This window comes from Acanthochromis polyacanthus, chromosome 4 (assembly GCF_021347895.1).
Source record: "Acanthochromis polyacanthus isolate Apoly-LR-REF ecotype Palm Island chromosome 4, KAUST_Apoly_ChrSc, whole genome shotgun sequence".
NCBI lineage: Eukaryota > Metazoa > Chordata > Actinopteri > Pomacentridae > Acanthochromis > Acanthochromis polyacanthus.
In genome coordinates this window covers 11,811,160-11,831,931 of record NC_067116.1, presented here as the reverse complement: position 1 = coordinate 11,831,931, position 20,772 = coordinate 11,811,160, and the positions used below count along the sequence as shown (strand labels likewise).

Here is a 20,772-nt window from a genome sequence, read left to right as displayed (position 1 = left end):
GAGCTGGAGGTAGCAGAACTGAAGATGCTGAGGTTCTCTTTGGGAGTGACCAGGATGGATAGGATCAGGAATGAGTACATCAGAGGGACAGCACATGTTAGAGGCTTTGGAGATAAAGTCAGAGAGGCCAGACTGAGATGGTTTGGACATGTCCAGAGGAGAGAGAGTGAATATATTGGTAGAAGGATGCTGAGTTTCCCACTGCCAGGCAGGAGGTCTAGAGGAAGACAAAAGAGGAGGTTTATGGATGTGGTTAAAGAGGACATGAAGGTACAGTGCCTATTATAAGTATTCACCCCCTTTGATGTTTTACCCTTTTATTGCTTTCATAAATCAATCATGGTCAATAAAACTTAGCTTTTTTAACAAATTTATTGGAAACAACTCTTTAATGTCAATGTGAAAACAGATTTCTATAAAGTAATGTTAATGAAAGAAAATTGTATAAATAAAAATAATTGTTTGCATAATTACTCACCCCCTTTTTAATTTAATGGTCTAATTCAATAGAGGTCCATCAAATTGTTGCCAATAGTCTCACAATTAGTGAAATGAAGATCACCTGAGTGGTGTGGGTGTGTTTCAAGCGACTGAGTTGTAAAACACCTGTGTCTGAAGGGTCCAGAGAGCGGTTGATCAGTATTCCTAGCTACCATCCCAGATAGCAAACTATGGGTGAATCAATGTTGAATCTATATTGAGACCTAACGTTGAAATTATACAGAAAGCGCAAGGTTGATAAAACGTTGAGTCAACGTTTGCTTACATTGATTACATGTTTGCAAACATATATTGAACATTAATTAAACATTGACCTGTCAAACATTTTAATTAAACCAAAATACAATGTAGATTCAATGGTATCTTTTAAACACAAACTTCAATGTTGACAAAATGTTGTTGAATCAACGTTGATCCAACCATCAGTCTTCAACTGTAACCACTATTCAACCTTCTTAACCCTAATTCAACATTGATTTAACATCTTTTGCTATCTGGGTAAAGTGTGATTTATGGTTGAAAAGCAAACGTTGACTCAACATTTTATCAACCTTGCGCTTTCTGTATAATTTCGACGTTAGGTCTCAACATAGATTCAACATTGATTCACCCATAGTTTCCTATCTGGGATTACACCATGAAGACAGACGAACACTCTAAGCAACTCAGGGAAAGGGTTATTGAGAAGTGCAGTTCAGGGGATGGTTACAAAAAAATTTCCAAGGCACTGAACATCCCCCGGAGTTCAGTGAAATCAATTATCAAGAAATGGAAGGAATATGGCACTTGTGTGAATCTGCCTAGATCAGGCCGCCCTCGTAAACTGAGTGACCGTGCAAGTAGGAGACTAGTGAGAGAAGCCACCAAGACCCCTACAAGTACTCTGAAGGAGTTACAAGCTTCAGCTGCTGAGATGGGAGAGACTGTGCATGTAGCAACTGCTGCCCAGGTTCTTCACCGGTCAAAGCTTTATGGGAGAGTGGCAATGAGAAAGCCACTGTTGAAGAAAAGTCATATTAGATTTCGACTAGAGTTTGCCAAAAAGCAAGTGGAAGACTCCATGGTCAAGTGGAAGAAGATTCTTTGGCCTGATGAGACCAAAATTGAGCTTTTTGGCCATCAGACAAGATGTCGTGTTTGGCGGAAACCAAACACTGCACATCACCAAAAACACACCATCCCCACTGTGAAGCATGGTGGTGGCAGCATCATGCTGTGGGGATGTTTCTCAGCAACTGGACCTGGAAGGCTTGTAAAGATAGAGGGCAGAATGAATGCTGCAAAATACACTGAAATCCTGGGGGACAATCTTTTTCAGTCTGCAAGAGAACTACGTCTTGGGAGAAGATTTATTTTCCAGCAAGACAATGATCCAAAACATACTGCAAAAGCTACACAGGAATGGTTAAAAAAGAACCAGGTAAATGTTCTGGAGTGGCCGAGTCAAAGCCCAGACTTCAATCCTATAGAGAATTTGTGACTGGACTTGAAAAGGGCTGTTCAAGCCCGATACCCACGCAACCTGACAGAGCTTGAGCAGTTTTGCAAAGAAGAATGGAGCAAAATTGCAGTGGGCAGATGTGCAAGACTGATTGAGACCTATCCACACAGACTGACTGCTGTGATTGCAGCCAAAGGTGCATCTACTAAATACTGACTTGAAGGGGGTGAATAATTATGCAAACAATTACTTTTATTTATATAATTTTCTTTCATTAACATTACTTTATAGAAATCTGTTTTCACTTTGACATTAAAGAGTTTTTTCCAATACATTTTTTTGTTTAAAAAAGCTAAATTTTATTGACCATGATTGATTTATGAAAGCAATAAAAGGGTAAAACATCAAAGGGGGCGAATACTTATGATAGGCACTGTAGTTGGTGTGAGAGAAGAGGATGCAGAAGACAGGGTTAGATGGAGGCAATTGATTCGCTGTGGCGACCCCTGAAGGGAAAAGCCTAAAGGAACCATTTCTTCTGATCCTCCTCGAGATGGTTCTGCTTCTTTATTGGAGTCCAGCTGTGTTTAATTAAACTGATTGGACTTGATTAGGAAAGGCACACACCTGTCTATATAAGACCTTACAGCTCACAGTGCATGTCAGAGCAAATGAGAATCATGAGGTCGAAGGAACTGCCCAAGGAGCTCAGAGACAGAATTGTGGCAAGGCACAGATCTGGCCAAGGTTACAAAAGAATTTCTGCAGCACTCAAGGTTCCGAAGAGCACAGTGGCCTCCATAATCCTCAAATGGAAGAAGTTTGGGAAGACCACAACTCTTCCTAGACCTGGCCATCCAGCCAAATCGAGCAATCGTGGGAGAAGAGCCTTGGTGAGAGAGGTAAAGAAGAACCCAAAGATCACTGTGGCTGACCTCCAGAGATGCAGTCGGGAGATAGGAGAAAGTTCCACAAAGTCAACTATCACTGCAGTCGGGGCTTTATGGCAGAGTGGCCCGACGGAAGCCTCTCCTCAGTGCCAATTTGGGTTTTAAGCACTATCTACAACTAGTGCAGTTTCAAAATTATTCAACCCCCTAAGGAGCATTGTAATTCTAAGCGGTATGTGTGGAGAAAACCAGGCACTGCTCATCACCTGCCCAATACAATCCCTACAGTGAAACATGGTGGTGGGAGCATCATGTTGTGGGGGTGTTTTTCAGCTGCAGGGACAGGACGAGTGGTTGCACTTGAAGGAAGGATGAATGCGGCCAAGTACAGAGATATCCTGGAGGAAAACCTCTTCCAGAGTGCTCAGGACCTCAGACTGGCCCGAAGGTTCACCTTTCAACAGGACAATGACCCTAAGCACACAGCTAAAATAACAAAGGAGTGGCTTCACAACAACTCTGTGACGGTTCTTGACTGGCCCAGCCAGAGCCCTGACCTAAACCCAATTGAGCATCTCTGGAGAGACCTCAAAATGGCTGTCCACCAACGTTCACCATCCAACCTGACAGAACTGGAGAGGATCTGCAAGGAAGAATGCCAGAGGATCCCCAAATCCAGGTGTGAAAAACTTGTTGCGTCATTCCCAAGAAGACTCATGGCTGTACTAGCTGAAAAGGGTGCTTCGACTCAATACTAAGTACAGGGTCTGAATACTTATGGCCATGTGATATTTCTTTTTTTTTTTTTTAATAAATTTGCAAAAAATTTCTACACTTCTGTTTTTTTCTGTCAAGATGGGGTGCTGAGTGTACATTAATGAGAAATAAAATGAACTTTTTTGATTTTGGCAAATGGCTGCAATGACACAGAGAGTGAAAAATTTCAAGAGGTCTGAATACTTTCCGTACCCACTGTATCTGTCAGCAGTCTCTTTCATTGAGATCAACAAGTACATAAAACAGTGAATTATCCTGTTTATTCTTTTTTTTTTTTTGCAATGTTATCAAAAATAACAGTGTTTCCTGATGAAGTATTGAACTTTAATGGAATACAAGAACAGGTCCTCTTTGTAATGGCTGAAAGGTGTGCTGCAGGACAGTTATTTAAAAGTAAGTTCTTAAAATATAGCCAGAAGATCCCTGGTTTATGTTCTTGTTTTTAGGGAAATTTCTATGTGGAGCTTACATGCTCTCCCTGTGCAGCGTGGTTTTTCATCGGGTTCTCCGGCTTTTTCCCACAGTCCAAAAACATGCTGAAGTTAATTGGTAATTCTTCTTGTCTGTCTCTATGTAGCCCTGTGATAGCCTGGTAACTTGTCCAAATGTCCCCTGCCTTTGCTCAAAGTCAGCTGGGATAGATTCCAGCCCCCTGCAACCCTAATAAGGAATAGGTGTATAGACAATGGATGGATGGATGGTACATACACCGATGAGGCAAAACATTATGACCACCTGCCTAATATCGTGTTGGTCTCCCATATGCTGCTAAAACTCCTCTGAACCAGTGGGGATGTCCTGGGGATGTCCTGTAGCATCAAGATGGTGCCAGTGAATTCTGTGGGTCCTGTGGGTTGCAGGGTGAGACCTACCTAGATCAGGCTTATCCTGGAACATCCCATAGATGCTTAATAAGATCTGAATCTGGGGAGTGTGGAACCTAGGTGAACAGCTCAGCTCTGTCATGTTCCCTAGGCAGAGGTGGGTAGTAACAAGTTACATTTACTCCGTGATATTTACTTAAGTAACTTTCTGGTAAAATGTACTTCTGAGAGTAGTTTTACTCTGTCATACTTTTTACTTTTACTTGAGTAGATTTGTGAAGAAGAAACGCTAGTCTTACTCTTACTTACGTTACACCGGGCTACACTTAACGCCTTACTTTTTATTTACCACATTAGATATGCTTAATTTGGCCAGAGAGATGCCCCCAGTGGATCTACCACATGACTGTGTTTCACCAATCAGACGAAGCAACAATCATCACAGGACTCCATTTCACCAGACATAGCCCTGAGGTCACATGACCAGAGAGGAATTGTGGCAGCATAGCGGCACAAACTCTACACATGTAGCACAGAGGGAATGAAAAAAATGGGGGCATTATCGAGAAATTTGATCTTGCTTCGGAGTCCGACAACATTAGCAAAGCATTAGCCTAGATATCTTCGGCAAATGTCTTCTGTTTACTGACACAGGCGAAGTGAAACGTGACATCACACTTGATAGGTCCATGTGATACAGCACGAGGGACGGGGTGGGGGGGTGAAATACAGTATGCACATACAGTCTATGAGCACGCTGTATATCTTGTCACTGGAAGTAGTTTGCACTGTTCAAGCATACAAACATTACCTTCCTACAGGTATTTGGTACAAATGCTTTATGTTGTGAAAAACTGAGATTTGGAAATTTGTGTTTCTTGTGCCTTAACTTGTCATTTTGTAAAGATGTTATTTATTTTTGCTATTTTGTATTTTATTATTTGGAAATACCATAATTTGCACATCATTTTACATTTTTGTCTGTCTGATCACATCATTTCTAAAACATCAATTGGACATTACAATCAAACAGTTACTCAGTACTTGAGCAGTCTTTTCACCAAATACTTTTTTACTCTTACTTGAGTAATTTTTTGGATGAATACTTTTTACTTCTACTTGAGTGATATTATTTTGAAGTAATGTTACTCTTACTTGAGTACAGTTTTTGGCTACTCTACCCACCTCTGTCCCCGGGCCACTTCTGAGCAGTTTTTGCGGTGTGTCTGGGTGCACTGTCCTGCTGAGGGTGACAACTGGCATCAAGGACTCCTGTTACCATGGGGGGAGGGGATGTGTGTGTGTGTGTGTGTGTGTGTGGGGGGGTGTTTCTTGATCTGCAATGTTTAGGTGGGTGGTACATGTCAAACATCCACATGAATGTCAGGACTCACAGTTTAACAGCAGAACATTGCATTATAACAAGATAATCGATTTTATTCACTTCACCTGTCCGTGGTCATAATATTGAGGCTGATCAGTGTATATATCTAATGCAGATATTATTAAATACTGAATTTATATACTTTTATATACTGAGTTTCCCTTCGGGGATGAATAAAGGGATTCTATTCTATTCTATTAAAAGTATAAAATGAGTGTTGTTGCAGTTGTGGATGAATAATGTGACTCCGGACAGTTAACATATCAGCAGTTTGTAAAACCCATGCATTTGGAAGTAAAACTGAAACTGCGTTCACTTGAAACGCTGGTGTAATAGTTGCACCACAACGCCAGTCTGTTCATTCCTGGGAATGAGTGACTTTGTGCAAATATCTGACCGTGCAGTTTGTGTCCCATCTTATTCATTTTTAGATCTTCGTGTTTATCTTGGGGAGTACAAAGTTGTTATTACTTCTACTGATGTTCCAATCTGTACCAACAAAATTAAATCACACTTTAAGAGGACAAAACTAAAACATCTAAGATCTTTCCTGACGTGTAGCTTCGGCCTCTATCACATGAACAATCTACGTTCAGTCAGCCATCAGCCCCCATAGCGTACAAACACACACACACACCAACGCATACATACTACACAGGTTACATGCCAGCTCCTGTTTTAGAAGTGCTTTAGTAAGGGTGGTACAGATGTTCGCTGTGAGGAGGAAAGGTCAGCAGGTGAGTTGTAGAACAAGAATATGATGCACAAACACACTGGTGAGTACGCACAAATACACACACAGTGATATGATCCAGTGATATATATGATGTAATTCAGACCCTGGCTGAGTGCTCAGCGGTGCCGAGGTCAGGCAAGGTGGTTCCACACAAAATCTTCTGTCTGCAGCTTTCACCTCTCAACACACTATTTATTATATTAGTCTCTTGCTCTTTGCATCTCCCCGTCTCTATTTTTTACCTTAGCTGCTCCCTGACCATGTGAGCTTAGAATCCCGTCCTTCCTCCTCACACCGCCACTGCTCGATCTTTGCATCTAGTGAAGTTTGTTTTTTCAGTAGAAACACTTCCAAATGGCGTTTCCATCTTGATTTTGTTTCAAGCTGCTAAATGGCTCTCTTGCTGCGGAATCAAACAACATCTCACCAAATCTTTCATATTGGATGTTTTATGTCTTAGTAGAAAAGACCAATGAAAAGAAAAACCTGCCAGTTAAACATTTTAGTTAGCAGTCGGATGGACACATTTAAGGGACTGTCAGACCAGAAGAATACAAGTTCAACAGCTTTCAGTCTGACTTTTCTTGTATTGTGTTTTAACATTTTGTAACATTAAACAATCAGACAATAGAAAACATCAGCATTTAAATACTGGTTCTCAAGCACTGGGTTTAGGAATAAGTTTTAAAGCCTAAGACAAGATAATAAAGGAGTGCAAACATAAAGCTTAAATTAATATTTCGGATACATCAAAATTATACCAAATGCTAATCCTGCATCTAAGTAGACAACTCTGCATGAAATAATGATTATAAATTCTGAAAATCAGAATTTAAATGACATAATTCTGTCAAAATGGTGGAAATAGTCACTCATACAAACCATCCTCAAGAAGCCACTTCTCCCAAATTCATCAATCCCTGAATACTATTAAAAACAAGGTGATAAAATAAAAAGAACATCACAACTCAGACTTTGCTTTGGCCTAAATACATACAAAGTCTCGATAATATATCAATGTCTAAACAGTCAGTTCAACTAAATTATGAGAACACATATTTTTTCAAACCATAGGACATTTTCAGATTTTTATTTTGAAGTTTGAGATGCATATGTTTATAGGATATTTTTTAATCTACCCAACACAATGTAGTGTAAAATTACACAATTCAACAATACAACCATAAAACCATACAGTTATTGTGGAGAAACCACACATCTATTCATAATGCATTTTTCCTAGGAGCCATTTCCCCAGTCGAAAGTCATTTCGGTGTATTTTTTTGTGGTCATATTGCTACATAGTTTTGAATTATGAAATAGAAATGCAGTTAGAAGATCAGGGCTAGACAGAGAGGTAGAAAGAGGGCAAGCAGGAGGAAGAGGAGGCTTGATCGGGCATGCCCATCGGCTCTGGGTCAACGGATTTCAATCCCTGCTGTCTTCCCTTCTTATATCTCTCCTGCCTCTATGGCATGGAGGGGGAGAGGAGAGGAAAAGGCCAGTGGTGGTGTTGGGGGTGTTGGATGACATATGGGGCGGACAGGGGAATAGTCTTCTATAGGCTACATCTCCTCTAGAACAAAGTTTCCTCTCTTAGCAGCATTCCTCATCTTATCAGCGTCAATAATCTACCGTTCTCATCGTGCCCAAACAGGGAGAGCCAAACCTGACAGAGTGTGTCGAAGACAGAGAGAGAGAGAGAGAGAGAGAGAGAGAGAGAGAGAGAAAGAGAGAGAGAAAGAGAGAGAGAGAGAGAGAGAGAGTCATTGCCTCACTTACTTTCTCTTTACATTGTCTGTGAACTGTCTGCCACTCAGAGGAAGTGGTCAGAGGAGCATTCGCTGAAATACAAGGATTTGGAAAGAAGGGAGAAGTGCAAGTGGGTCGAGTAGACAGCAACTAAAAGCATTTAATCAAGAACTAGGCAAAGTAGACTTTTGAATTACTATACTTTTAAGTAATTTCTCTGTCAGAAAAAATATAGATTTTTTTTACTTACAACTATACCAACAAAACCTAAAAAAATTCTGTCATTGTAATAGATTAACCTACCTAACAATTTATAGAGCAGAAAAAGAGCATGTCAATCTTTTTCAGCCTATTAAATTTCATAGCTTTGTAAATTTGGACTAGCAACTTCAATTGTAGAAATGTACAATTGTTTTTTTTGCAATAACCAAGAGTTAAGGGACAAAATTTTAATCTGTGACATTTCTGTTGAAGTGCTGACTGTGTTCATAGAGAGCACAGAGGAGTTTCTTTTAGCAGTTTTTGTAAAAACATATAAAACAAGACTTTTATTATTATGTATTTCTTCCTCAAGTCATGGTTGTTCTGTTTCTATAGAGATGCAGATTATATTGCAGGGAAAATCAGCACATTGTGACAAAAAATGAGAAGAAGCAAAAAATGCCAGAAACTGCTTTGAGTCTATGGAACTGAAATGCAATTATACATAAATACACCAATAATACCACTGCAGTTACATAATACTGTAGAGTGCTGGGAAGCAATAATATAGAGCCATCAGGACAAATTTCATTTTATGTGTTTTCTTAACATTCCAGTTTACTCCAATGCAATAAGATGAGTGGTGTATAGGATGGGTATTTATTCTCCCAAAAATTAACACAATTAAAAGTTTGTTGCTGTGGTCATTTCTAATGCAACTGCTTTTGAAGATGGATTATTCTTATTTGTGAGCTCTTTACAGTAATACACATTTTCTGAGAGATGCTATTTTGGTCGAACCCTACTTGCACTTTTAACTCTTTTTCTGATAATCTGCATTTTTCTGTAAAAGGATACTCCAATTTATTACAATTTAGGTTTTAACTTGGGTATTCTGGCAATTTGTTCCATCATTAATGGAGCATTAGATCATTAGTGACCTCACAGGTGTGCCCGATTTTGGTTTAACCCTAAATTATAGTGGCTTAGACAGTCCAATTAGACTGTTGTTGAGAATCTGTTGGACTTCTCGTGTTTAAGTGCTCCTTTAATTTCAGCACCTCAGCTATCACATGCACAAAAGTGAAACCCATATATTAATAAACTGCTTGCAGGACTTGTTTTTGGAATGCAGTACTCTTACATTTTGATGCTGCTACTTTAACTGAACACATTTGACTCTTGGGTCAAGCAAAGCAGTGTGGAGGAAGGCAGAACAAAATGACAGATGAGCGTGCTCAGAGAATGACTACATACATACATACAATACATTGAGCAAGAGTGAGAGAGAAGGAGGAGTGCAGGAGAGAAAAAGGAAAAGCTGTGCAACAGAGCAGCCTCAGGGTTACAAGAATGTGTAGGCTCTTGAGTTCAGGATGGTTCGAAAAGTGAAAAGTCTGCGTGTGTGTGTGTGTGTGTGTGTGTGTGTGTGTGTGTGTGTGTGTGGGTGTGTGTGTGTGAGAGAGAGAGAGACAGAGAGAGAGAGAGAGAGAGAGAGAGAGAGAGAGAGAGAGAGAGAGAGAGCGAAAGAGAGAGAGAGAGAGAGAGCAAGAGAGGTTTAGGCTAAGAGGTTAATTGTAGTGTGACCTCCCTAATGTCTCTCCCTGGCTTGTTATCTTGATTGGGTAATTAATTCTGGGGCTGCTCTCCTCAGTCACCCCAGTTTCACTCACTCAGTCACACACACACACACACACACACACACACACACACACACACACACACACACACACACACACACACACACACACACACACACACACACACACACACACACACACAGACTATACAAACACTATGAAAAAGTCACAGATATAGATGCTCACTGCACAAAACGACAGTGAATGAAAGTAACAGTTGGACTGGCTGTTGCTGAGGATGTGATGTGCTCTCACTTTGAAACACTGTCTGCACTCTGTTATTTTTGGGGGAATAGTGACCTTACCTGTCTTGTTCCAGAAACCCTGGCAAAACCATGTTGTTTACAGTGGGATATTGAGTGAGTCAGGGGCTTGAGTGGAGTGGAGTCGGATGTGGTTCACACATTCCACCAGAGACTCACATTACACTCCAGGAAACACCGGCCCTGCAAGACACACACTGCCTGACTCTGTGATTTATAAACATACTGCTCTATGGGACACACACACTTGTAGAGACGCACATTAAAAATCTCAGCCACTCATTCTAAACCCAGTGCAGCACCTCCATCCCTCACTCATTTTCCTCCTTCCTTTCCTTTCCTTTCCTTTCCTTTCCTTTCCTTTCCGCCTTTCCTGCCATTCTAAGACTCTTAGCTATGGGCTCCTGATTCTCCTGCTGTTGCAGCTAATAATACAGACAGTGCCAACTTTCACATCATTGCAAGTGGAACCTATTCATTACTTGGTGACCAATATTACAGTATTTTCTTTCTAAACACTGTCAACAAATGTAATTATTATCCTATCATTTTACACTACCTGTGTCAATGCACACAGCCTCAATCGGTGTGTCATTTTGAAGGTTTACACTTTCTGAAAGGCACATTTCATTACAGTGCTTACTTTCATGAAACAAGTCTTTTGGGAAACTGCTCTTACCAGAAAATTAACAAAGCTTACTTATGGGTATGTTTTCTTGCAAGTGGGTGAACATGCTGAACAGATCATCAGTCAATCACAGTCTGACATACAACAATCAGCTACAACATTAAAACCAATGACAAGTAGTGAAGTGAATAACATTGATTTTTTTTTTTTTTTACAATTGCACCTGTCAAGATGTGTAATATATATGTATAAATGACGACATAAAAACCGCAAGCAGGTGAAATGAATAACATTGATTATCTTGTTACAATACAAGGATCTGTTGACAAACCTCAGGTCCTGGCATTCATGTGGTTGTTACTTTGGCACGTTCCACTCACCTAAACCTTGTTGCAGATCAAGCACAATACACATGTAAACAGCACTCTATGATGGACAGCAGCAGCCTCCTCCAGCAGGACAACATGACCTGCCACACTGCAAAAATTGCTCAGAAACAGCTTGAGGAACACGATAAAGAATCCAAGGCACCTGACCTGTCCTCTAAACTTTCCAGATCCCAATCTGATTGAGCGTTTTTGGGATGCACTATGACAGCCCAATCCAGAGTAGCCCAAACCCCTCAACTCACACCCGATGTCCGACAGCACAGGACCTCCATTAGTGACTCTGACAAGGGTCGAAATATGATGGCTAGATGATTGGGTCAGAGCACTTCACAGTGGCAGGTCCTGTGCAGACTTTCAGGTATGAGACAGTTAGTCCCTACCGCAAGTGGTCCAAGAGAGGGCAACTGAAGAACTGGTGACAGGGCAATGAGTGCCTAAGATCAACCATGTCTCCACAAAACTACGTTACTTTACAAATAACTGCATTTTCAGAATCTGCAGAATAATTACAGTGTCAATGCTGAGTACTGTCCATTGCCGAAAGAACCGACAACTGGTATGGGAGCATCCGAGCTGCACCATGGAGCAGTGGCCTGGTCCTTTGCATCATGTGGATGGCTGGGAGTATGTGCATCATTCACTATTGGAAACAGGTGTGCTGGTGGAGGCAGAGTGATGCTCTGAGCAATGTTCTGCAGGGGAACCTTGGGTCCTGCATTCATGCTGGCGGTACCTTAACATGCGACACCTACACAAACAGTGCTGCAGGCCACATACTCTCCTTCATGGCAGCACTATTCCCTGATTCTGCCACAGTTTTATAACGAACGGAAAATATTTCTACATTTATAATAATATCATGAAATATATCTAACACTGTGTTTTGCACGGTTGCTTTGGCAAAGGAACTCTCACCACCCTCTGCATACTCAGTGGAGCACCTTATATACACTATTGCTTAATAATCACTTCAGGAAAGCAAGGGTGTGTCCCCTTCCACACACACATTCTTATAGGGGTAGCAAGAACAAGGCTTTATGAGAAGTATAACTAAAAAACAACATTAAAAGTTCTGCATACAGAACCTGTTATAACTTTTGGGAACTAAACTCTATTTGGAAAATTAATATTTTAACTTAACTGTTCTCATAATCTTCATATCACAGCTCAATGTTCAATCCAGAAAACAGTGTAACATACAAGATGTCTTCAAAGTCTGGACACATAGGAAATCTCATTAACAATTATTTTTTTGCCTCCGCAAATTGAATATGGCTTTGCTGAAAGAAGAAAGAGTTGAACTGGTACTTCTCAGTGGAAGTATGGAAATATCGAAAGATAGCCGGTGAATTTAATGCCTGTCATTCAAGTAGGATTCCACTAGGCTTTCCCACGACAGTGAAGGTGGTTAAAAAGTTTAAAGAAACTGGCAATGTCATGGACAAACCCCGTTCTGGATGACCAAATGCATCAGCCGAAACTGAAAATTTGGTTATGGCTAAAAGTCATGCTAGCTCCAAAAAACCACTTACGTAACCCTAACCCTATCTTTCAATATGTCCATCATTCATGTCCACTGACAAGCACCGGTTTTAGTCGAGTTTTTTGACAAAGCCACATTTAATCTGTGGAGGCAGAAAAAAATATATAGTTAATGAGATTTCCTTTGTCCAGACTTTAAGGACAAAACTGTCAGAAAAGCAGGAGCACAGGTCCAAGTTCACCCTGGGCGCTGATGTCTGAAGACCTGCCCACGCCATCCCCTCCCTCTTCTGAGAATCCTCTGTGCATCTTACAGTCTGGTAGCCATGTTCAACTCTGTGCAATCAAGTCCAGCTGGGACAAGGGGGCAAAGACGCAAGCTGACATAACTCACCCTTCTCTTCCTCACTTTGTCAACCATACTCTTTTGCTCCCTCTCTCCCCCTTCTGTCTTTCCTCCCCATCTGGCAGGTTTCTCTCGTCAGAGCCTTGGCTGAATAAGGGTGGCTGATAGCGCAGGAATCCTGGCCCACGATCCTCAGTGCTCCCTCACTATCTCCGGGGCAAACAACAGCCAAGAAATTATTGCAAGGTGCTGAGGATACACCTATCCATCCAGCCACAGACATCATGGTACAAAAGCACACAGTATGCAAGTATGGGTGATGTAGATGATAGAAGACTCTCAGACCTCTGGATAGCTGCCTCTAGCCTGAAGCAGAACTGGAGACGCTGCCTTAGCGAGGCAAGACCAAGCGTTCCTGCCTTAATAACAACCTACTTCTGTGTTTGCCACCAACTTTATCAATGCTTCTTTATATTTGTACTCCTTCATATCCAGTGTGGCTCCACATTGCTGCCATGTCTCTCTGTCTCTCTCTGGGAGCAGTACCGGGTCAGTCTGTGGGTTGGACTGCTGAGGGGCCCAGGGTGGTTCCGCTCTGACGGTAGGAGGAAACTCCTTCAGGAAATACCAAACTGCCAGACACACACACAATCCACAATTTCTTTTTCTTTTTCTAGTGCAAGCAGTCTAATGCTTCTGCACAAACTGCCCGGGTTGAAAAGCCCAGCACTCCTCTTCCTGGAGCACTGTCGCTCTGAGACAAAAAGAAGCTATCACAAGCGCTTTTGTCTAGTGTAGTCTAATCTCCCTCAGGTATGTCGGTTTGCATGCTAAACCTGTGGTGTTACACAACTCAGAGTTTGGCTGGTGGCCAGGTATTTTTATGGCATCAATTACAGCTAACTTTAATGAGTCTACTCAATTAAACAATAAATCACTGTAGAGCTAATTGTCTGCCCTTGAGAGTCCAACCTCTCCACTCAGACTAGTAAAAGTTGGTGGAGCTGTTTCCTACTAGAAGTGTGAGAAAATTAGGCATATTAGTAGCATGCAAAAAACAAAAGAAAATAAAAACCCAACACATTAAACAAGATTTTTACAAAAATGAACACAGACTGCTGGGCTGCCATCTGATTGCATTTATCAGACAGTTTTGTCTAGTATTGAGCCATATCACACTAAATAGTTAAAACTGGTTTTAAAAAATGTGAATGTGGCAATTTTTGCACAGAAGGCAAATGTATTTAACTTGACATTAAGTTGCCATTAATACAGAGTTCCATCTTGTAAGTGCCATTTTAAAAGGGTTGCATATTGAATGATCAGTTCATATTTTTAATGTTTTGATATATTCATGGATTTGTATTAGTTGGTTAAAAGGAAATGTTGCATTCATATGTATTAGATTCAATTTCATGGTTATTTACAAGAGAATCTGAGTTCATGCAGTTTGCTGTAGAGGGCACACTCATGTTGCATCTGTCATTACCAATGAAGAAGACATTGTTTTGTTCTGACTTGTGAGAGAATAAACGATGGGCGACGGAGCAACACGGTCTTTTTACCGTGCTGTGGCGTGCCGTGGCAATGGCGACACTTCACGTGTAAAAGATAAGTCTCTGTGTCGGTCATTTATAAGAAGAGGTTAATGAAGAAAACGAAGAAAGTAACGACCCGAAGATTAACCTCTACACATCTTATTTCAAGATTTTCCTAAAACTATTTTTAGTGCAAGTGAAATTGCTGCAAAACCACCATTACTTTGTGCTGCTAATGAAAGCAAATAGAATTTCCGTAGAATTTTTTGTACATTTGGGGGAAGACGGAAAGAGAAGAGATGAGCTTCCAAACAAATAAATCACTCCCTCTCCATCTGACACTATTCAAATCCTTATAGGTTAATGACGCAACAGTCCCAGGCTGTTTTGCATATTTTTTAGACATTGATATCAGTGACGCTTTGCTCTTCTTTAGAATAAATGTTCTCTGAAGATAAGCTGCCTCTCATTTTCATATTTTCTTGAAGGCCAAGATAGAAAATAAACTCACAGAATGACACTCTGTAGTTGAAAACTTAACCCTCAAGCGACCAAGCTATTTTAGCGACTAAAATGACCGAATGGGGTCATTTATGACCCCACTTTATTTTACACAGGAATATGTCTGCTTTAGTGCCTCTTTTTGTGCTTTCTTACCTATTCCACTCCACTGCATTTTAAGATGGATATTCTAAAGTAACCTTCTGTAATTATTCATGAGTTTTAATCATTTTTGACTCAGAGCTAAAGTAAAACGATATGAACAATATGATGCATTGTAAGAACGCACTTTAGTTCTTCTTTTAAAACTTTATTCCTTTTGTTTCCTCAATAGTAAATCAAAAGTACATAAAAACAAAATCTACACAAACATCTTGTCTGTATGTGTGCAATGTAACATGCAGAGAAGTATTCAGATTAGGGGCAGCTGTGGCTCAGGTGGCAGAGCCGTTCGTCCAATGCAAGACACTTTACCCACTTTACCTCCAGTGCTGCCACTTACACTGGTGTATGAATGTGTATGCTGTGTAATGTTGGTGGTGGTCAGAGGGGTTGTAGGAGTGGATTGGCAGCCAGTCAGTCTGCCCCAGGGCAGCTGTGGCTAAAAATGTAGGTCTGCCAGCTATAGTGCATTGCAAAACACTGAAATATAGTGATTAGAGGTAGAAATAAATAAATAAATAAAACCAAAGTCTACAATAGTGAAAAACCTATACATCTTTTTGGGATCATAAGTGACCCCAGACAAGTTTCCATTATCCTTGTCACACCAGTTGGCCGATCTCTACAAAAAACTATGAGCAGCTGTAGGACAAGTAGATTGACAAATTCATGGTAGGAAACATTTTTCGGACAAAAGATATAAAAATGGCAAATATAATTATAAGCGACCGAGTGGGGTCATAAATGACCCCACTCGGTCGCTTGAGGGTTAAATGTGATGCCATGCAAAAAAAACCCAAAGTCCCAGTGATTTCCATCCTGTTATCTTCCAGATTTGACATTGCTCAATGATTTGACTGGCATAAATAAGATCTGGAGATACAATGAACCACTGAACACAACCGTAATACAAAAGAAGTCTGCATACACTGTGAAAATTCCTGTGCAAGTCCAGCATGTTAATTATTATTATCAGTACTTTAATACCTTCAAAGTGCACTTTGATTTGATTTTAGACATGAAATTCAGTATAAATGTCACCAGGAATGACACTCACCCTCTGCAGAGTATAATGAAAATGCAAGATCTTGTGTTTTTGGAGTTTGACATATAAGGGCCTTGGGATTCAATGACCTCTGCTGCTTTGATTTGATGTAACATAATTTCTCATAATTTGCAAAGAGAGGTGCTGCTGTATAGGGACTTCAGTGACATCAATGTCTCCTCGGCTGGCATAGAATTCAGGACCGGCAGGAAGTGGAAGGCTCACGAGGCAGTCAACCAGGTTGAGGCCTGCTTGCGACACAGCGAGCTGGTGGAACAGTGGCATCCGGACGGGCAGGTCTCAGGAGCAACCCAAGACCTTGCTACAGTAGGGCCCGGGAAAAGGAAAGGCGTCAGCTGATCCAGGAGGAGGTCCGAGCAGGGGTGGAGGAAGCCCGCAGCAGTAGGACAGTAAGGATGCGGCAGTAGGGGGTGTGGACACGATGGGAGGAGGCAGCTGACCAGAAGATATCGTGGACAGAGCTATGGCGATCTGAGCCATACCGGATCAAGTTCCTCATTCAGTTGGTATATGATGCTCTCCCAAGCCCGTCTAACCTCTTCCGCTGGGGCTTGGCCGAGAATCCGCTGTGTCCCCTCTGCCAGCGAGCTGGATCGCTGGAGCACATCCTGAGCTGCTGCCCTAGGACACTAGGAGAGGGGTGTTACCACTGGCGCCATGACCAAGTGCTGCGGATCATCGCAGAGGCCATCAGCACAGGGATCTCTGCTAGTAAACACCAACAACCAACAAGGCAGTCCATCGCCTTTGTCAAGGCTGGGGAGAAGCCACAGCAGCTCCGGAGCCAAGCAGGAGGGTTGCCGACAACAGCTCGGGACTGGCAGCTGAAAGTTGACATAGTTAGGAAGCTCAAATTCCTGGAGAACATGGCAGTGATCACACTCAGGCCAAATATGGTCCTGGTGTCAGAAACAACAAGGCAAGTGGTCTTGCTGGAGTTGGCTGTTCCCTAGGAAGACCGGAGAGGGGATAGAGAGGAGCAGGGCGAAGTACAAGGAGCTGGCAGGCGAATGCCAAAGCAGGGGATGTGGACCCGATGTAACCCCATCGAAGAAAGGGTGCAGAGGATTCATCGGCCAGTCTCTCATCAGGGCACTCAAGATGCTGGGAGTGAAAGGATTGCACAACAGAAAAGCCATCAGAAACATCACTGACGCTGCAGAAAAGGCATCCAGATGGCTATGGATCAAGTGGGGCGATCCGTGGACCACGCATGCTACTTAGACACAAGCCGGGACTTGATCACCTCGGCTGGGTTGCCTGGGTGAGGGTGTCTGATGTTGTGAGACCCAAAACACCCAGTGAACCCAGGAGTCATCACTGATGATGTGTCTAAGCTGCACCAAGAGTGTATGTTAGGACTCCAGAGTACACCTTGAATAATGAAAACCTTATTTATGGAGCAAAACTTCCATGGTTTTGTCCTAAACTTCTGTTAAGGGAAAACTTGATGGCTTTGCTTATTTCAAGTATTACAGCATTTTTTAAACAACATGGAAAATGTCTTGTTCTCTTTCTATTTACCTGAATTGGTTAAATGGACAGTCTTCACTGCAACAACCATAGTGCTAAGCAAGTACTATACTCTTGCATGAAGATTTAAAATGTAGTTGGAATTAAGTTAATGGAATAGCTGTAGGAACTTACTTGACTCTAAAAATAGCGTAAAACGAGTAGAACAAGAAAAGCACTCGGAGAACACAGTACTCCACCAAGGCTGCTCAGTCGTTATATCATTTTTGACGGATGAAATCTTTAAACAATTTGTGGTCCGCAGTGGTGGATTTGTAGTAGGATCGCAATCATGTGATCATCAGCAGGCAGCTAACATAGTGTTTAGTTGTTGTCATGGTTACAGTCATGCCATACTGCTATCTTGCAATGATACAGAAATCTTGAACAAATCTGTGCATCCAGACTATAGGACGCATCATTGCGATAATCTAATCACTTGGTCCTTGTGACATTTCTGACCTTCCCTGAAAGTTTCATCCAAATCCATCAGCCTGTTTATGAGTACTGTTGCAGACAGACGGACAAACCAATGCCGATCATCACATAACTCTGCCACGCTCCTTGGTGGAGTAATAAATTGTGTTTTGTGTAATGGAATGTTTCATGACCAGTGTACCTGGGGCTAAGCACTCAGGTGACACAATTTCTAAAGTTTTACTACTAAAACCAAATGCTTTTCTTTTAGAACAATTTTAACACTCTGAACTCCAAGAAGATTCTCTGCATTTTTCTCACTGTGAGCTAATTTTTCACTGTAGTACAAAGTCTTGCATCTTAATACAAACAGCACAACCAGGACGAGAAGAAGAGAGAACTCAACAATTGAGAAAATTGCAAATCAATATGTACATTTTCCCATGAGTGTTACAAATAATGCAAAAGAAAATTCAGCCATTATACTATACTATAGATATTTTACTACCTACATTTAATTCATTTCCAGACTGAAAAGTCCCTGAATTTTTGTCATGTGACGTATGCAGACTCACTAATGGCTTCATGGTTGCACTGTTGAGCACAGGATTTCTCATTCTTTACAGAGTTTGTTTGGTTCAAACCATATTTTTTGGCAGAATATTTCAACAAGGCAAATGGAATAAAGTGATTTTTCTGAAATATCAAGACTTTAGGCTGGGTTTTGGTAAGATTTCCCAACAGAGCAGCACGTCTGACATGAGTAGTTCGAGATCAGTTCAAAAGTTGCAAATCTGATGATTCTTTGTGTTTTAACAGTTTCTCATTTTGATAAATGGTGCAATTTTGGTGACTGTTAAAGTCAACATGACTTTAAAAAACACTAGTGGGTTTTGAGGTTTTGCACAGTAAGGTCAGGCTTTTTTGTGCAATATTCTGAATTTCCACAGATTGCACAATATTTGTTAAGTTTGTAAAGGGTATTTTCTGCAGGCCAGCCCTGTAAAATTGAAGATATGCTGTGATCCTTAATGCAGGATCTAAAAATGCACAGCTTCCACATATATCAATGCTCTGTTTGAAATGTAGCTATATGTGTATGTGCTTTTGTGCGTTGCTGCAGTGCTGTGGCTGACCACAGGAAGTTCTAATCAGCAGTGTGGTGTGGCTACTACCTTCCCTTTCCACTGGTGACCTCCTCTCCACCTCCCTCCACAATAGAGATACCAGGATCACATTACCCACTCTCAGGGTTAAGGGTCAATCCCATTTTTCAGCTTTCTCCGTCCCTTTTTCCCCTTTACAGATTGTTTCCCAGGGGTTACAGGCTCCTGTCACCTAAATTCACATCAGTTCACGCGTGGCAAGGGAGTGGTATCCATCGGAAACCCTGCATCTCGTCTCCCACACTCTCTTCTATGTTTTTCTCCACCCATACACCCGTTTTAGTGTCCCCTTGACAGACAGCTCTTCAATCTCAGGGACCACTCACACAAAGAACTGGACATGGTAGAGAACATCTTTAAACCACTGCTGGCCTCTTTGTGTCATTGTGTTGGTGTGTCTCTGTTACACCTTGGTTAAATTCAGTATTTTCGTGCTACACAAGATCAGGTTACAAGGAGGTAACCCTGAGCATGTGATGACCTCTTGCAAAGAAAACTTATTACTTTACAATGAAACTTTTATTGTACTTTTACTTTAGGCACTTTGAGTTCCAGAAACAAAGCCCTAATTGTTTTCTTCAGAGACATTTGGTCTTTTTTCACTGTAGCAGCTTAATCTTTTACACAGAGCATCTCAAAACTGAAATTTCCCAGAAATCTACTTGACTACCTTGGCCTACAGTATTACTGTGAAGATATGTGAATCATGTTTGGTTAGGATATGTTGTTTAACTCACACGTTCAACAGGTCTCCTCTCTCCTAATAAAACAAGTCTCTCTTTCTTCACCAGTGGACTGTGCCAAAATTACGAAACAGTCTCAGAATGATACTGAAAAATTAGTCCATGTATTTGTAACTTCTCGGCTGGACTATTGTAATTCTCTATTATCAGGATGTCCTAATAATTCTGCTAAAACCCTCCAGTTGATACAAAATGCTGTGGCCAAAATTCTGACGGGAACCAGTAACAGAGATAATATTTCTTCCGTAGTAGTTTCTCTTCATTGGCTCCCTGTAAAATCTAGAACAGATTTTAAAATTCTTCTTCCTACATACAAAACTCTTAAAGCTTCATCGAATCTTACAGAGTCCTTTCCTCTTACACTGCAGGTTTACTTGTGGTTCCCAGAGTTTCCAGAAGCAGAATAGGAGGCA

General features: G+C 41.2%; 1 protein-coding gene across 4 annotated transcripts in view; it reads right to left on the bottom strand.

Annotated features, from left to right (window-relative positions):
• The window catches only part of gmds (GDP-mannose 4,6-dehydratase), a 351,858-nt gene that overhangs the window by 18,392 nt on the left and 312,694 nt on the right, over positions 1-20,772 (bottom strand). Inside the window, exon 10 of one of the 4 annotated variants that reach the window (XR_007941420.1) lies at positions 10,452-10,592. The exons of the other annotated variants lie outside the window; for them this stretch is intronic. The gene's annotated coding sequence lies outside the window, so the exon portion shown is untranslated. The remainder of the gene's footprint in view (positions 1-10,451; positions 10,593-20,772) is intronic. 4 annotated transcript variants of the gene reach the window in all.